General features: G+C 39.4%; 1 long non-coding RNA gene across 2 annotated transcripts; it reads left to right on the forward strand.

The window, feature by feature from the left end:
- Positions 1 to 2,251: 2,251 nt before the first annotated feature.
- On the forward strand, positions 2,252 to 15,218 carry LOC126947362 (uncharacterized). 2 transcript variants are annotated; one of them, XR_007723041.1, is made up of 4 exons: positions 2,252 to 3,089; positions 5,504 to 5,654; positions 6,690 to 6,782; positions 14,989 to 15,218. It is a non-coding gene; the product is annotated as an uncharacterized LOC126947362 (long non-coding RNA). The 2 variants fall into 2 exon arrangements; XR_007723040.1 differs by lacking the exon at positions 2,252 to 3,089 and having other exon boundaries at positions 4,144 to 5,654.
- The last annotated feature ends 2,958 nt before the right edge of the window (positions 15,219 to 18,176 follow it).

Below are 18,176 nucleotides of genomic sequence, written 5' to 3' on the forward strand. Positions count from 1 at the left end.
GTGAACTGTCTGGTACTTTCAGTGGGATTTTAAAGTCTCACAGTATTATTGTGTGGTTATCTAAGTCTCTTCATAAGTCTCTAGGAACTTGTTTTATGAATCTGGATGTTGCAGTATTGGGTGCAGATACATATATATATATATATATATATATATGTGTGTGTGTGTGTGTATGTGTATATATACAAATTTATGCATATATATATTTAGGATAGCTAAGTCTTCTCATTGAATCAAACCCCTTATTATTATGAAATGCCCTTCTTTGTCTTTTTTGATCATTGTTAGTTTAAAGTCTGTTTTGTCTGAAATAAGAGTAGTAACTCCTCTCTCTTTTTTTTTTTTTTTTTTTTTTCTATTTGCGTGGTAGATCTTTCTCCATCTCTTTTCTTTGAGCCTATGCATTTCTTTGCATGTGAGATGGGTCTCTGGAAGACAGCATGCAGTTGGGTCTTGGTTCTTCATTTAACTTGTTGCTCTGTGCCTTTTCAATGGGGCATTTGCCCATTCTTTTTCAAGGTTAATACTGATATGTGCAGATTTGATCTTGACATTGTGTTGTTAGCTGTTTGTAATGTAAACTTGATTGTGTATTTACATTATAGTGTAAATAGCCCATGTACTTAAGTGTGTGTGTTTTTTTTGGTTTTTGTTTTTTTGTTTTTTGATACGGAGTTTCACTCTTGTTGTACAGGTTGGAGTGCAGTGGCGTGATCTCGGCTCACTATAACCTCCACCTCCTGGGTTCAAGTGATTGTCCTGCCTCAGCCTCCTGAGTAGCTGGGATTACAGGTGTGCACCACCACACCCCGCTAATTTTTGTATGTTTTTTAGTAGAGACGGGGTTTCACCATGTTGCCCAGGCCCTTAGTTGTGGTGTTTTTTTTTTTTTTTTTTTTTTTTTTTTTTTTTTTTTTTTTTTGTGGTGGCCAGTAGTAGTTCTTCATTTCCATGTTTAATACACTCTTAAGAATCTCTGTTATTTATTTATTTATTTATTTATTTATTTATTTATTTTTGAGATGGAGTCTCTCTCTGTTGCTAGGCTGGAGTGCATTGGCACCGTCTCAGCTAATAACTGCAACCTTCGCCTCCCAGGTTCAAGTGATTCTCCTGCCACAGCCTTCTGAGTAACTGGGACTATAGGTGCATGCCATCACGCCCAGCTATTTTTTTTTTTTTTTTTTTTGTATTTTTAATATAGATGGGGTTTCACCATGTTGGCCAGGATGGTCTTGATCTCTTGACCTCATGATCTGCCTGCCTCAGCATCCTAAAGTGCTGAGAATACAGGGGCGAGCCACCATACCTGACAAATAATCTCTTTTAAGGCAGGATAATGTAATGAATTCCTTTAGCATTTGCTTGAAAGGATCTTTTCTCCTTTGTTTATGAAGCTTAGTTTGGTGTGATTAGATTCTTGGTTGGAGTTTATTTTCTTTGAGAATGCTGAATATAGGCCCCCAAATTGTTTTTGTCTTGCATGGTTTTTTTTTTTTTTTTTTTTTTTTTTTTTTTTTTTTGAGATGAAGCCTTGCTCTGTCGCCTGGGTTGGAGTTCAGTGGTGCGATCTCGGCTCACTGCAAGCTCTGCTTCCCAGTTTCACGCCATTCTCCTGCCTCAGCCTCCTGAGTAGCTGGGACTACAGGTGCCTGCTATCATGCCCGGCTAATTTTTTGCATTTTTAGTAGAGACAGGGTTTCACCGTGTTAACTAGGATGGTCTCGATCTCCTGGACCTTGTGATCTGCCCACCTTGGCCTCCCAAAGTGCTGGGATTATAGGCATGAGCCACCGTGCCTGCCTTTGTGTTGCATGTATTTTTTCTGGAAGGTCTGTTGCTAGCCTGATGGGGTTTCCTTTATAAGTGACCTGCCCCTTCTCTCTAGTTGCCTTTAATATTTTTTTCTTTCACATTGACCTTGGAGAATCTAACGACTGCATGTCTTGGGGATGGTTATCTTGTATGCTATATCCTGGGGGTTCCCTGAATTCTCTGAATTTGAATTTTAACCTCTCATGGAAGGTTAAGAAAATTCTCATGGACAATATCCTCAAAAATGTTTTCTAAGTTTCTTGTTCTCTCTCCCTTTCTTTTAGAGATGCCAGTGAGTTGTAGATTTTGTGTCTTCACATATTCCCATATTTATTAAAGGTTTTGTTCATTTAAAAAAATACGTTTTTCAGTTTTTTTTGTCTGAATTAATTCAAAGAATTGGTGTTTGAGCTCTGAAATTCTTCCCTCAGCTTGATGTAGTCAGTTGTTAATATTAATGATTGTACTACAAAATATTCTTGTGAGTTTTTCAGCTTTATCTGATCAGTTTTGTTCCTTCTTAAGGCGATTTTATCTCTCATCTCTTGAATAGTTTCACTGAATTTTTTAGATTCCTTGAAATGGGTTTCAGCTTTCTCCTGATTCTTGATGATCTTCATTGGCATCCAGATTCCGAATTCTCTGTCATTTCAGCGATTTTATTCTGATTAAGAACTATTGTTTGGGAGCTAGTGTGGTCATTTGGAGACACTCTGACTTTTAGCATTGCCAGAGTTGCATTGTGCTGGTTTCTTTTCATTCGTGTAGGCTGGTGTTTCTTTAACTGTGTTGTAATTTCAGTACAGTCAGCTTGTTTTACTCCTTGATGTTTTCAGAGGGCCCAAGACTTTGCAAAGTGTCTTTGAGGCTGAATTCTTGTCTTTCATTTCACAGGGGGACATATAGCAAAGTATTATTGGTGTTAATGTTTGAGCTGCAACTGAGTAGATGGCACATAAGTGTAATGGCCAGCGGATAGGCTCTTGGCAACACTGGTCCTCTGTATTTTCTTGTGTTTGCAGCCATTCCCCCTTTCAGTGCTGTGAGAGTGGGGGCTCCTCCTCTACTTGAGTACTAGCCACAGGTCTTGGCTTGGCACTCCCAGGCTGGCATCATAGCCCTGGGGTTAACTCAAGTTTTTTATTCCCTCCCCAGCTTGGGAGCAGCAGAGACGGGGACCTTGGCCTTGGCAATGGCAGAAGGCCTTTCACTTGTTTCTTGGGGTACCACCTCAGAGATATGCAGACCTGCTGCCAATCAGATTGATCAGTCAGGTATGGAGCAGCTACGTTGTGGGCCCACGCTGGGACCCCTGCCTGGTAAAGAGCAGGGGATTTGGGGCCAATAGGGAAGAGAGACTGGGCTCTCCTCCATCTGTTGGCTGTGGCCTGCTAGAGGCATGAGCAAAACACTCAGGCTGTTTGTTTCTTCCCCAGCCTGAGGGCAGCAAGGGCAGGATCACTGCAGCAGTAATGGCAGAAGGGTTGTCAGTTGCCTCCGGGAACTCCACCCTAGAGAGGCACAGAGCCTCTGTCAGTGAGAATGTTCAGCCAAGGGTGAGGTGGCTGCACTGTGGGCTTAAGCGCAGGGTTCCACCTGGTGAAGAGAAGGGAGCCAGAAGCCCACAGAGAAGAGAGACTGGGCTTCTCTCCATCTTGTGGTTGTGGCATGCTGGAAGTGCTAGCAAAGCAATCAGGGTCTTCATTCTTTTCCCAGACCAAGGCCAACAATGGTGGTACTGCTACAGTGGCAATGGCGGGGAGCCTATGGGTTGCCTCTGAAAGCTCCATTGCGGAGAGATGCAGAGATGGTCACTGACTGAAGTAACCCATGGGAGTAGTCGGGGGCAGAATGGCTGTGCTGGGGGCCCACGTCAGGAGACTCTATACAGTGAAGAGTAGCAGGGAAGGGGACCCACGTGGAAAACAGTTTGTCTACTTTTTCTGTAAGGCAACCGTGGTATGCTGGAAGCCTATAGTAGTTCTTGGGCTCTTTAGTTCTTCCCTAGCCTATGAGAGGTAGAGCCTGGGGCCATGGCAATTGCAGAAACAGCAGGCTTGTCAGTTACCTCTGGGAGCTCTGTCTGCAGAGTTGCAACCAGCCTGAGTGCTTAAGTAGGGGTTAAGTGGCTGCGCTGGGACCCAGGCCAGAGGGCATTTCTAGGCAAGGTGTAGTGGAAGTGGGGCCTCTATAGGAGATAGAGTAGAGACAGGAGGTGAGTCTGCTCCTCAGCATTGTAGGTATGGCCCCTATCCTGGGGGCATGTGAGAGAGCCTGTCCTCCCCTAGTGGCAGAGCTTTAGCAACTGGCACTGTTGTGGTCAGGAGTCCAAGGCCCTTAGGATTCCATGTGGCCCTGACTGGAGGGTCTGCCCAGACTCCATGCAGCTCTCTGTGTCAGTTGAGGAGCCCTGTGGGGAAGGTGTTGGGGGATTTTCTGGGCCCAGGATTTCAAAGATCGATGGCAGAAGGGTGAGTCACCAGCAGCTCTTGCTTACTCACCATTTTCCTGCAGTGGAGAGCCTCTCTTAGCTCAACACCAATTCTGGCTGGGTGGCTTTCCTGTTTCACTCCTCTCTGCTCTTTGTGGGTCGCATTTCTTCCTTGATAAATTCTCCATTTTAAAACTTTACATACATTTATGGAATCCAATTGCAATTTTGTTACATGCATAGATTGCATAGTGCTATCAAGGTTCATCTATAGCATTATCAGAATTTTATTTTTTAAAAAAGATTTATAGAGATGAAGTTTTGCTATGTTGCCTAGGCTGGTCTCGAACTCGTGGGCTCAAGCTATCTGCCTGCCTTGGCCTCCCAAGGTGCTAGGATTAAAGGTGTAAGCCACCGAACCTGGCCAGAATTGTTTTTTTCCTTTATACAGCTGAATAATATTCTGTGTACGTGTATATCACGTTTTGCTTATCCATTCCCCTATTTATGGGCATTAGGGTTGGTTGTACCTTTTTCACCATTGTGAATAATGTTGCTGTGAACACAAGTGTACGAATACCTGTTTGAGTCCTTGCTCTCAGTTCTTTTGAGTATATACACTGAAAGGGAGTTGTTGGATCATATGATAATTCTATGCTTAATATTTCAAGGAACTGCCAAACCATTTTCCACAGGGGCTGCACCATTTTACATTCCAAAAAGCAGTGCATAAAGGTTCCAGGTTTTTGATATTCTTGCTGACAGTTAGTATTTCCTGTTGATGTGTTATATATTTATAGTGTTTGAAATTCATTTGAGGGTCTTTGCTGTTAACAAAATGTTACAGGTTTTTTTCAAAGAGAACAATATGCTGTGTTATAAAGAATCTCACATGTTACTTGATGCCTGTGATCTATTTTTTTTTAGTAAAAAGAGGAACTTATCTCCACCCAGCCTCAGTCCACTGCACCCACTCTTTGCTGTGTCGGGATATGCAGGGGAGAAAAGGAGCTTGGCAGCTCTGTCCTGTGTTGAGCTGTGGTAGCCCATCACTGGGTTGTAAAGCACCTCTCCTCCTCCTCCTCCTTGGGAGAAATTTCACTGATTGACTCAGCCATCTGGATTTATTTTGGGTGTAATGTTGATGTAATTTTATTGAAATAACACTAAATAGAAAGTTAGGGGATGGATTCTCTAGCTGATGAGAGTTTTGGGCAAATCAAGTACATAATTTCTAAGCCTTATTTTTTCTCTTAGGCAAGAAAACTATAAATTAGGCAGCCCATGGGAGACCCTCGAAGCCCTGAATGTGGGTGTAGGACACCAGATTTCTACCACTCACTTTCTGATTACTTCCCTTGCACAAAGATCATGGCCCAAGTAGCAATGTCCACTCTGCCTGTTGAAGGTGAGAAGTCTTCAAAGAGCAGGATGGTGGTGACATTCCTCATGTCAGCTCTTGAGTCCATGGCGAGACCTTCTATTCTGACATTCCATAGTTGGGTAGGACTGGGCCATAGATGAAGTTGATTTGTTTTTGTAGAATATATAATTTTATGTTTTTTTAGTTTTAAGGAATAGTTTTTTTCTTGAATAGTAGTTATAGATTTAAGTCTTTCAAATCACATTTTATGACCATACTTCAAAATGTTTATTTTTTATTTTATTCATTTATTTAGAGATGGAGTCACGCTCTGTTGCCAGGCTGGAGTGCAGTGACGCGATCTTGGCTCACGGCAACCTCCGACTCCCTGGTTCAAGCAATTCCCCTGCCTCAGCCTCCCAAGTAGCTGGGATTACAGGCACATACCACCACGCCCAGCTAATTTTTGTATTTTTAGTAGAGACAGGGGCTTCACCATGTTGGCCAGGAGGATCTCCAGCTCCTGACCTAGTGATCCACCCACCTCAGCCTCTCAAAAGTGCTGGGATTACAGGTGTGAGCCACCACAGCTGGCCCAGGTTATTTAATTTTTACATTTAGTCTCAAATATTTTTCTATGACGATTTTAGGCAATCATTTGTTTTGCAACTGTTAACTTTGAAATTATGTATAATATTTTTGGTTACTCGGAATGAGTTTGTATACTAGAGAATGATGCTGAAGTTTTATTGTATCTATATGTAAAAGATTCCCAGAATTTGAGGCCATCAGGGCATCTTTACTCTTGTATATCTGTGTTTTCTTCTGCTTACACATTCACTATTGCATTAACCACCTGTTTCCAAATTGTTTAGTGTTAGCTGTTTACTTTTGTTTGTTTGTTTAAGACGGAGTCTCACTGTGTCACCCAGGCTAGAGTGCAGTGGTGCGATCTCAGCTCACTGCAACCTCCACCTCCCAGGCTCAAGTGATTCTTCTGACTCAGCCTTCCTAGTAGCTGGAACTGCAGACATGTGCCACCACACCTGGCTAAATTTTTTTTTTTTTTTTTTTTGGTAGAAATGGGGTTTTACAATGTTGGCCAGGCTGGTCTCGAACTCCTGAGCTCAAGTGATCTGTCTACCTTGGCCTCCTAAAGTGCTGCGATTACAGGTGAGAGCCACCACACCTTGTCAATCTTTCCTTCAAAAAAAAAAAAAAGCCCATCATATGCATAATTACAACAGAATATTGAGTGCTGATTATATAGTTTTTATTTTTGTGTTACTATCATAGTAGTTAACAATTTATCGTATTTTTATAGGTAGGTAGCTGGAAATAGTATTTATTTTAAAAAGTATCAGGCTAAGGTATTTTCTATTTTTCTTTTACTTTTTTTTTTTTGAGTTGGGGTCTTACTCTGTTGTCCAGATGGGAATGCAGTGGTGTAATCATGACTCACTGTAGCCTGGACATCCTGGATTCAAGTGTTCTTCCCACCTCAACTTCTGAGTAGCTGGGACTGCAGGCATGTGCTACCACATCTGGCTACTTTTTTTGAGTTTTGGTAGAGATGAGCTCTTACTGTGTTGCCCAGGCTGGTCTCTAACTCTTGAGTTCAAGTGATTCTGCCTCAGCCTTTCAAAATCCTGAGATTACAGACATGAGCCACTGTTCCTGGCCTAGCTAATTTTTAAGCTTTTTTGTATAGATGGGGTTTCCTTATGTTGCCCAGGCTTGTTTCAAACTCCTGGGCTCAAGCGATCTTTCTGCCTTGGCTTCCCAAAGGGATTACAGATATGAGCCACCATGCATGGCCTTAGGTATTTTCTGACACGTTAAATGTAAATATTTTAAGTAGGAGGAGCTATACATTTTCTTCCTCTTAAGTGGTTGGAAGGTAATAGATAGTGCTTAACCTCACAGAGCTCTGTGTGACATAGTTTGTGGATGCTTTTTTTTTTTTTTTTATTTTTTGAGACACGATCTGACTCTTTTAGAATGGAGGGCAGTGGCATGGTCGTACCTCAGTGCAGCCTTGACCTCTCGGGTTCACGCGATCTTCCTGCTTCAGCCTCCCAAAGTGCTGGGATTATAGGCTTGAGCCACTGTGCTTGGCCACCTATTTTGTTTTCTTAAATGGAAATTATTTTTGCATAATTAAAATTTGCATTAAAAATTGTTTTAAAAACTTGATAAAATTATCTCCTTAAAGATATTTGAGAATGGTTAGTGGTTATATGCTGTTATTTTATTAATGTGACTTGTTTCTGCCTTGTGATCATAAAACCAGCTGAAATTTGTGACTGTTAATGTTAAATAAAAATTTAGAGATGAAATGCTGTTCTGTTGTTGATAATAAAATAATTTTTTAAAATACAAATTTCTGCATAGAGTACCATAGGGTCATTTGCGTCCTTACAATTTCTTTATAGTCCCTTTATCTTCAGCATAGGCATTTCACTATTCTCAGGCTTTATCTCTTCCTCCCCAGCATTAGTAAGACCATTTCTCCTCCTATTCCTATTTGTATATTACACAGTATAATTAAAGGTGTAGAAACTGTTGAGTTCTTGACTGGCTTGTCAGAATACTAAACAGACCTAGGCTGACTTCATCTCTTCCTTGGCTGGTAGACTTCTTTTGTCTTATCCGTGGATAGTACATGAATCTTGATTTGCTCTTTCATAAACTGCCTTTGCTGACAGGATTAAGTGTGGATAGTGAAGCGAGAATGCACCCTCACTTACCACAAGGTAAGTAAATAATAGTTCCTTACAGGAGAGCAGCCACAGCACATTTCATGTAAGTGCAATGGAAGGAAATTACCGTGCCCTATCATTCTTCACGCTGGGGCGCTGTTGGCTCACTTCTAGGCCAGAAGTTCTCTAGCATAGCTTTATTGTAGTTCAAAAGATTTCTGATCACCTTGCTAGCTGCTAAATTAGTTATTGAAGATAACATTTTAAAGCAATATTATGCAAAAATAATTTCCATTTAAGAAATTAGAGGGTGATTATTGCACAAATCAAAAACAAATAGTGGGAAGCTTATAGTTTTCAACAAATGATACTGAGAAAATAAGGTATTTGGTAAAAAATAAAAAAACTTCAATATATAGTCCTCATCATGTGATGAGTTAAATTCTAGATGAGCAAAATAGTTATACTAAGACACATTTTAAAACTAAATCAAAATATATATAATTATTATGTAATTATTTAATTCCATAAATGGCTTTTCTATGCCTAAAATAAGTGATGTACTTGTATGGATCAGTAGGAAAATACACTAACACATTTGAAAAATAGGCAAAGGATATGATAATTTTCAGAAAATTATGCTACAGTGCTCTCTAATTTTAACACCAATCAGTGGAGTATGTTTATGATAGTAAGATACCCCTTTTCAAGGTTTCTGGAAAAGTTGCATGGTAGCATTTGCTAGGATATTATGAACCTTATTAGGAAGCAAATTTTAGTAAATTTTGAGTATATGGAGTATTTACTCTCAATGTTTTTTTTTTTTTTTTCTTTTGGACTCTCATGTCTCTGATTCTTTTGAGAAAGTCATTCAAGATGTACATATTTTGTTCCCATTTATTACAGTAGTGTTCTTTTTAAGAGGGAAAATTGGAATCACTGACCTTTGAAATAATGTTAGCACTAAATGAATTATGGTATATACATAAAATGGAATACTATATACACTATAACATTTTTAAAGAATATTTAATCCTAGAAATATACTTAGTAAAAGTCAGTGAGTACTCACCTAAATGTGATTCTGGCTATGTGTAGATGTGGGAATACTTCTGGAGGAAGGAATTACGTAGTGAATGCCGTAACGTGAGTTCCAAACCCCTCTTTGAATACTGATGGCACTAATTTCCCCAGCTGCTGTAAGTGTTTGGGTCACCTTGCCCACCCTTGCCCCGAGGAGGGCCACATTGGCTTCTGAGCTCATAGTGCAGCTGCATCCCTGTTCATTCCTGCGTGCCTCCCACCTCCGGGGTGCTGTTACTGACAGTGCTCCCCAGCAAGCGTGTGTAAAATCTGTGTCTATTTTTTGGAGAATCTGACCTATAATAGATTAAAAGGGATTTCTGTATTTTTTTTCTTTTAAATTCTGTGTTGTCTTTTGTTTAAAATCAGACAAAAATTTAGGAAGAATAGTACCTTTAAAAATGCTGTTAGATTTGTGTTAGATTTTTTAATTCATCTAGCAGAAATGGTGTTTTTAAATGTCTGCCTTTAACATGTTTGCTGTTTGTATTGTTTAAAGCACTGATCAAGTTTAAGGCCGAAGTGACCTGCATCACAGTTTACAAAACAGATGTGTTTGCCTTCAGAACTGAAGGATGGAGGACATAGTTTTTTCAGTACCAGAAAGGACATTTAAATAGATTTCATAAAATATTGTAAGCATTTTTTTTTTTTTGACAGTGTCTTGCTCTGTCACCAGGCTGGAGTGCAGTGGCGTGATCTTGGCTCATTGCAGCCTCCACCTCCTGAGTTTGAGAGATTCCCCTGCCTCAGCCTCCTGAGTAGCTGGGACTACAGGCACACGCCACACACCCGGCTAATTTTTTTAATTTACTAGAGTTAGGGTTTCACCATGTTGGCCAGGATGGTCTCAATCTCTTGACCTTCTGATTTGCCCCCCTCAGCCTCCCAGAGTGCTGGGATTACAGGCATGAGTCACTGTGCTAGGCCAGCATTGTATTTTTATCATTTTTTATTTTATTAATTCTAAACCTAAACATTTATATATATGTCATTTTCTTCTAAAGCAGAATGAGGTTTAAACTATAAAAGATTCCCTCCCTCCCTCCCTCCCTCCCTCCCTCCCTCCCTCCCTTCCTTCCTTCCTTCCTTTTTTTTTTTGAGACAGAGTCTCACTCTGTTGCCTAGGCTGGAGTGCAGTAGCATGGTCTTGGCTCACTACAACCTCTGCTTCCTGAGTTCAAGCGATTCTCCTGCCTCAGCCTCCTGAATAGCTGGGATTACAGGTGTGTACCACCACACCCAGCTAATTTTTTTCTATTATTACTAGGGACGGGGTTTTACTATGTTGGTCAGGCTGGTCTCGGACCTCCAGCCACCTTGCACTCCCAAAGTGCTGGGATTATGGGTGTGAGCCACCGTGCCAGACTGAACTGTAAAGGATTTTCTGAAATGTTCATGGAGACATTTCAGAATGCTCAAAAGGAATCACAGTAGTGGTAATATGTCAGGGTAAATACTGAAGAGTTAAGAAAAATGGAAAGTGTTAATAGTATGGGGTTTCTTTCTTGGTTTTACTCTGAATTAATAAGACACATATGAGAGAAGGAATGAAGGTAGAGAAATTTTGAATAGATTAAAAGTTCTTACTCAGATAATGAGTTCTTTTCTAAGTAAATATTTGGTGTATTGAAAACAAGAAATTCACTTTGCAAATGAGTTTGTTTAAGGAAGATGCAAAATTAAACAGTTCTCCTCAACTCACTCAGTGGAATCACCTTATCAGAATCTTCAGTGGGTTTTGTAATCCTCATTTAGAGAAGTGTTGAGCTTATTTGACATTGGAACACGGTCTTAACATTTACTATAGGATGTTAGTACTTATGACCTTTCACAGTATGACAATTTTCCTATCTTTGTGTAACTGAACACTATCGATAAAGTTTCATGTTAACTGAGTGGTAGAGCATTTTCTTAAAAACATAGAAAGGAAACAAAAAGGTAGGGTGTCTATAGGCACAGACTACATACAGGCATACCTCATTTTTTGAGCCCTGCAGATACTGCAGTTTTTACAAATTGAAGATTTGTGGCAACGTTGTGTCAGTTAAGTCTATTGTGCCATTTTTCCAACAGTGTGTGCTTGCTTTGGTTCTCTGTGTCACATTTGGTAACTCTTTACAATATTTCAAACTTTTTCATGATTGTTGTATGTACTGTGGTGACCTGAGATCAGTGAGCTTTGATGTTACTGTTGTAATTGTTTTGGGACTCCATGAACGCACCCATATGAGATGGCAAACCTAATTGTTGAATGTTGTATGTTCCCATCATTTTCTCTAAGGCCTCCCTAGTCCCTGAGGCACAATATTGAAATGAGGCCAGTTAGTAGCCCTCCAGTGGCCTCTGAGTGTTCAAGTAAATAATAGTTGCAGGCTGCTTACTTTAAATCAAAAGCTAAAAATGATGAAGCTTAGTGAGGAAGACATGGTGGCAGCTGAGAAAGGTTGAAAGCTAGGCCAGTTTGCCAGGTGGTGGGTGCACAGGAAAAGTTATCAAAAGAGATGAGAAGTGCTGCTCCAGTGAACACACAAATGATAAAAAAGCAAAACAGCCTTATTGCTGATATGGGGAAACTTTGAGTGGTAAGAAACAAATTTTTAATGTAGACAAAATAGCCTTATATTGGAAGATGCCATCTAAGATTTTGCTAGCTAGAGAGAATTCCATTGCTGGCTTCAAAGCTTCAAAGGACAGACTGAGACTCTTGTTAGGGGCTAATGCAGCTGGTGACTTTAATTGAAGCCAGTGTTCATTTATCATTCCAAAAATTCTAGGGCCCTTAAGAGCTGTGGTAAATCTACTCTGCATGTGCTCTGTCAGTGGAACAATAAAGCCTGGATGAAAACACATCTCTTTATAGCATTGTTCACTGAATATTTTAAGCCTACTTTTGAGACCTACTGCCCAGAAAAAAAAATTCCTTTCAAAATATTACTGCTCATCGGCACTGCACCCAGTCACTCTGAGAGCCCTGATGGAGGTGTACAAGGAGATGAATATCCTTTTCATGCCTGCTAATGCAGCATCCATTATGCAGCCCATAGATCCAGGAGTAATTTCAACTTTCAAATCTTAGGATTATTACTATCTTTTTCTTTTTTGAGAAGATCGTCTCACTGTCACTCAGGCCGGAGTGCAGTGGCACAGTCACAACTCACGGAAGCCTCAATCTCTTCAGGCTCAGGTGATCCTTCCACTTCAGCCTGCTGAATAGCTGGGACCACAGGTGGTGTACCAGCCTGCCCAGCTAATTTTTGTATTTTTTTGTAGAGGTGTTTCGTTTCCATGTTGCCTAGGCTGGTCTCAAACTTCTGGGCTCAAGTGATCTGCCCACCTTGGCCTTCTTCAGAGTTTGAGATTACAGGTGTGAGCCACTGCACTCAGCCTTCAAGTTTTATTCTTTAAGAAATACACTTTGTAATGCTGTATCTGCCACACATAGTGATTCCTCTGATGAATCTGGGCAAAGTAAATTAAAAATCTTCTAGAAAGGAGAAGGTGCCAATAGGAACATTAGGAACTAGGTGCCATTAGGAACATTTGTGATTCATGGGAATAGACCAGAATATAACAGGAATGTGGAAGAAGTTGATTCCATCCCTCATGGATAACTTTAAGGGATTCAAGATTTCAGTGGAGAAAGAAACTGCAGATGTGGTGGAACTAGCAAGTGAACCACAATTAGAAGTGGAACCTTCAGATGGGACTACACTGCTTCAATTTTATCATCAAATGTGAAGAGATAAGGAGTTGCTTCTTATGATGATCAAAGAAAGGGATCTCTGAAATGGAATCTATTCCTGGTGAAGATGCTGTGAATATTGTTGAAATGACAACAGAAGATTTAGAATATTCTGTAAACTTCATAAAGCAATGGCAGGCTTTCAGAGAACTGACTCCAATTTGGAAAGAAGTTCCACTGTGTGTAAAATGCTATTCAATAGCATGACACCACTGAGAGATCTTTCATGAAAGAAAGATTCAGTGTAACTTTTAAATGCATTCGGCAACCAACAAATTTGTGTGACTTCACTTTATACTTGCATGATTGTGGTGGTCTGGAATTGAACCTACAATATCTCCTACAGATGCATTTATGCCACTAAGGTATAAACTTGAATTTCTGTTGTCAGATTAGATTCAATTCATAATAAATTGAGATTACTAGTGAATAAAAAGTTTTGTTAATTCACTAATTTTAATTCCCACTAGAATTTTAACTTCTTTAAAAAACTATCCTCTGGCACTGTATCCCTCCCCCAACCTCCTGTGTTATAATCTTCCAAGCTTTTATGGTAGTAACCTATTTTTAAAATTTTGTCAATAGTGTAATTTTGAGAAATGTTAAGGCCTTGATTATGAGTGTATGTTTCTTTATACTAATAATGATGTTTTGATTGTGTGTGTATCAGCTGCCCTCTGTCCCACAGATACCATAACCCTGTCAGTAGCTATGTTTATTCTTCCCATCCTGTGCTGCCTGGCTTATGTGGTTCTCCGGTGATTATAACTAAGCATTAGGGGAGTTGTCCTCAGTTGTGAGTTGTAGTCCTTGCCCATCGGTATTTGTACTTTGTTTACATTGTTAATAATTTGATACCATGAAGAATGGTTTTTGTAATCTAATTCTCAAATGCCTCTTATTTTTTTGCAATAGTGTTTTCTGAAACATAATCCATAGGTTCATGAGGCAGTTGTAGAAATTCTTCAGGAGAATTCTAAGCTCTTTTCTGGGATTTAGAGAAGTGCTGTTGAATAGAACTAAATATAATGTGAGTCATTCACATGATTTAAACTTTCTAGTTATGACATTAGAGAAGAATACAGAGAAACTTGTGAAAATCATTTTAGTGGTAACTTTAACTTAATATATCTAAAATATTTCAACATGTAATCAAAATGGAAATTATTTAGATATTTAGAATACTTTTTTGTATCAAGTTTTCAAAAGTCAGTGTGTATTGTACACTTACGGGACATCTGAGTTTGGACTGGTCACATTCCAAGTGTCACATGTGTTTAGTGGCTATTGTGCTGGATTTTGTAAGCCTAGAATTTATTTTCTGATGATAATCTTCCCGTGTTTAAATTTGTAGCCAATAAATTGCTCTTATTTTAGGTTTTTATTTTAAAAGCACTCATTAAAATCTTCCCCATACTTTTTTTTTTTTTTTTTTTTTTTTTTTTTTTTTAAACAGGTTCTCTTTTTGCAACCCGGGCTGGAGTGTACTGGTGCAATTATAGCTCATTATAACCTTAAACTCTTGGACACAAGGAGTCCTCTTGCCTCAGCCTCCAGAGTAGCTAGGACTACAGATGTGCACTGCCATACCTAACTAATTTTATTTATCTTTTTTGTAGGGATGGGTTTTTCATATGTTGCTTAAGCTGGTCTTTAACTCCTGGGCTCAAACAATTCTGCCTCAGCCTCCCAAAGTGGTGGAATTATAGGTGTGAGCCACCTCACATGACGTATTACTTGTTTGTATAACAAATCACACATTTTAGAATACAGGAAAAATTATTTTTACTAAAAGCCAAATAAAAAGATAATAGATAATGGCTATGCACCTTTTTATTATTTTTTACAGGTGTTGAAGAAGAAGAAAAGGTTGCAAAGATGTGTAAAATGAAGTCTGCAATCCAGGTGTATCAGATGGTGTAGATGCTGTAGAAATGGCAACCCTCGGAAAAACAGTTGAGGACTTTTTCTGCTTTTGCTATGGTAAAAGCAATATACTTAAATTTTCTAAAGGATACATGATGTAATAGTGGTATGCCATTGATTTAACAGTCATGTAACACACATTTTCACAAACTGAATGAATGAAGAATAACCTTACTTTCCACTTCCATTTTGTTTTTTATTTATTTATTTGTTTATTTATTTATTTATTTATTTATTTTTTATTATTATTATACTTTAAGTTCTAGGGTACATGTGCACAACGTGCAGGTTTGTTACATATGTATACTTGTACCATGTTGCTGTGCTGCACCCATCAACTCGTCAGCACCCACCAACTCATCATTTACATCAGGTATAACTCCCAATGCAATCCTCCCCCCTCCCCCCTCCCCATGATAGGCCCCAGTGTGTGATGTTCCCCTTCCCGAGTCCAAGTGATCTCATTGTTCAGTTCCCACCTATGAGTGAGAACATGCAGTGTTTGGTTTTCTGTTCTTGTGATAGTTTGCTAAGAATGATGGTTTCCAGCTGCATCCATGTCCCTACAAAGGACACAAACTCATCCTTTTTTATGGCTGCATAGTATTCCATGGTGTACATGTGCCACATTTTCTTAATCCATCTGTCACTGATGGACATTTGGGTTCATTCCAAGTCTTTGCTGTTGTGAATAGTGCCACAATAAACATACATGTGCATGTGTCTTTATAGCAGCATGATTTATAATCCTTTGGGTATATACCCAGTAATGGGATGGCTGGGTCATATGGTACATCTAGTTCTAGATCCTTGAGGAATCGCCATACTGTTTTCCATAATGGTTGAACTACTTTACAATCCCACCAACAGTGTAAAAGTGTTCCTATTTCTCCACATCGTCTCCAGCACCTGTTGTTTCCTGACTTTTTAATGATTGCCATTCTAACTGGTGTGAGATGGTATCTCATTGTGGTTTTGATTTGCATTTCTCTGATGGCCAGTGATGATGAGCATTTTTTCATGTGTCTGTTGGCTGTATGAATGTCTTCTTTTGAGAAATGTCTGTTCATATCCTTTGCCCACTTTTCGATGGGGTTGTTTGTTTTTTTCTTGTAAATTTGTTTGAGTTCTTTGTAGGTTCTTGATATTAGCCCTTTGTCAGATGAGTAGATTTCAAAAATTTTCTCCCATTCTGTAGGTTGCCTGTTCACTCTGATGGTAGTTTCTTTTGCTGTGCAGAAGCTCTTTAGTTTAATGAGATCCCATTTGTCAATTTTGGCTTTTGCTGCCGTTGCTTTTGGTGTTTTAGACATGAAGTCTTTGCCCATGCCTATGTCCTGAATGGTACTACCTAGGTTTTCCTCTAGGGTTTTTATGGTATTAGGTCTAACATTTAAGTCTCTAATCCATCTTGAATTAATTTTCGTATAAGGAGTAAGGAAAGGATCCAGTTTCAGCTTTCTACTTATGGCTAGCCAATTTTCCCAGCACCATTTATGAAATAGGGAATCCTTTCCCCATTTCTTGTTTCTCTCAGGTTTGTCAAAGATCAGATGGCTGTAGATGTGTGGTATTATTTCTGAGGACTCTGTTCTGTTCCATTGGTCTACATCTCTGTTTTGGTACCAGTACCATGCTGTTTTGGTTACTGTAGCCTTGTAGTACAGTTTGAAGTCAGGTAGCATGATGCCTTCAGCTTTGTTCTTTTGGCTTAGGATATTCTTGGCAATGCGGGGTCTTTCTTGGTTCCATATGAACTTTAAAGCAGTTTTTTCCAATTCTGTGAAGAAAGTCATTGTTAGCTTGATGGGGATGGCATTGAATCTATAGATTACCTTGGGAAGTATGGCCATTTTCACGATATTGGTTCTTCCTATCCATGAGCATGGTATGTTCTTCCATTTGTTTGTGTCCTCTTTTATTTCACTGAGCAGTGGGTTGTAGTTCTCCTTGAAGAGGTCCTTAACATCCCTTGTAAGTTGGATGCCTAGGTCTTTTATTCTCCCTGAAGCAATTGTGAATGGAAATTCATTCGTGATTTGACTCTGTGTTTGTTTGTTACTGGTGTATAAGAATGCTTGTGATTTTTGCACATTAATTTTGTATCCTGAGACTTTGCTGAAGTTGCTTATCAGCTTAAGGAGATTTTGGGCTGAGATGATGGGGTTTTCTAAATATACAATCATGTCATCTGCAAGCACGGACAATTTGACTTCTTCTTTTCCTAACTGAATACCCTTGATTTCTTTCTCTTGCCTGATTGCCCTAGCCAGAACTTTCAACACTATGTTGAATAGGAGTGGTGAGAGAGGGCATCCCTGTTTTGTGCCAGTTTTCAAAGACAATGCTTCCAGTTTTTGCCCATTCAGTATGATATTAGCTGTGGGTTTGTCTTAAATAGCTCTTATTATTGTGAGATATGTTCCATCAATACTGAATTTATTGAGTGTTTTTAGCATGTAGGGCTGTTGAATTTTGTCAAAGGCCTTTTCTGCATCTATTGAGATAATCATGTGGTTTTCGTCTTTGGTTCTGTTTATATGCTGGATTATGCTTATTGATTTGCATATGTTGAACCAGCCTTGCATCCCAGGGATGAAGCCCACTTGATCATGGTGGATAAGCTTTTTGATGTGCTGCTGGATTTGGTTTGCCAGTATTTTATTGAGGATTTTTACATCGATGTTCATCAGGGATATTGGTCTAAAATTCTCTTTTTTTTGTTGTGTCTCTGCCAGGCTTTGGTATCAGGATGATGTTGGCCTCATAAAATGAGTTAGGGAGGATTCCCTCTTTTTCTATTGATTGGAATAGTTTCAGAAGGGATGGTATCAGCTCCTCCTTGTACCTCTGGTAGAATTCGGCTGTGAATCTGTCTGGTCCTGGACTTTTTTTGGTTGGTAGGCTATTAATTATTGCCTCAATTTCAGAGCCTGCTATTGGTCTGTTCAGGGATTCAACTTCTTCCTGGTTTAGTCTTGGGAGAGTGTTTAAGTGTCCAGGAAATTATCCGTTTCTTCTACGTTTTCTAGATTATTTGCATAGAGGTGTTTATAGTATTCTCTGATGGTAGTTTGTATTTCTGTGGGGTCAGTGGTGATATCCCTTTTA

The sequence above is a fragment of the Macaca thibetana genome, unplaced genomic scaffold (genome assembly GCF_024542745.1).
Source record: "Macaca thibetana thibetana isolate TM-01 unplaced genomic scaffold, ASM2454274v1 unplaced_scaffolds182, whole genome shotgun sequence".
Lineage (NCBI taxonomy): Eukaryota > Metazoa > Chordata > Mammalia > Primates > Cercopithecidae > Macaca > Macaca thibetana.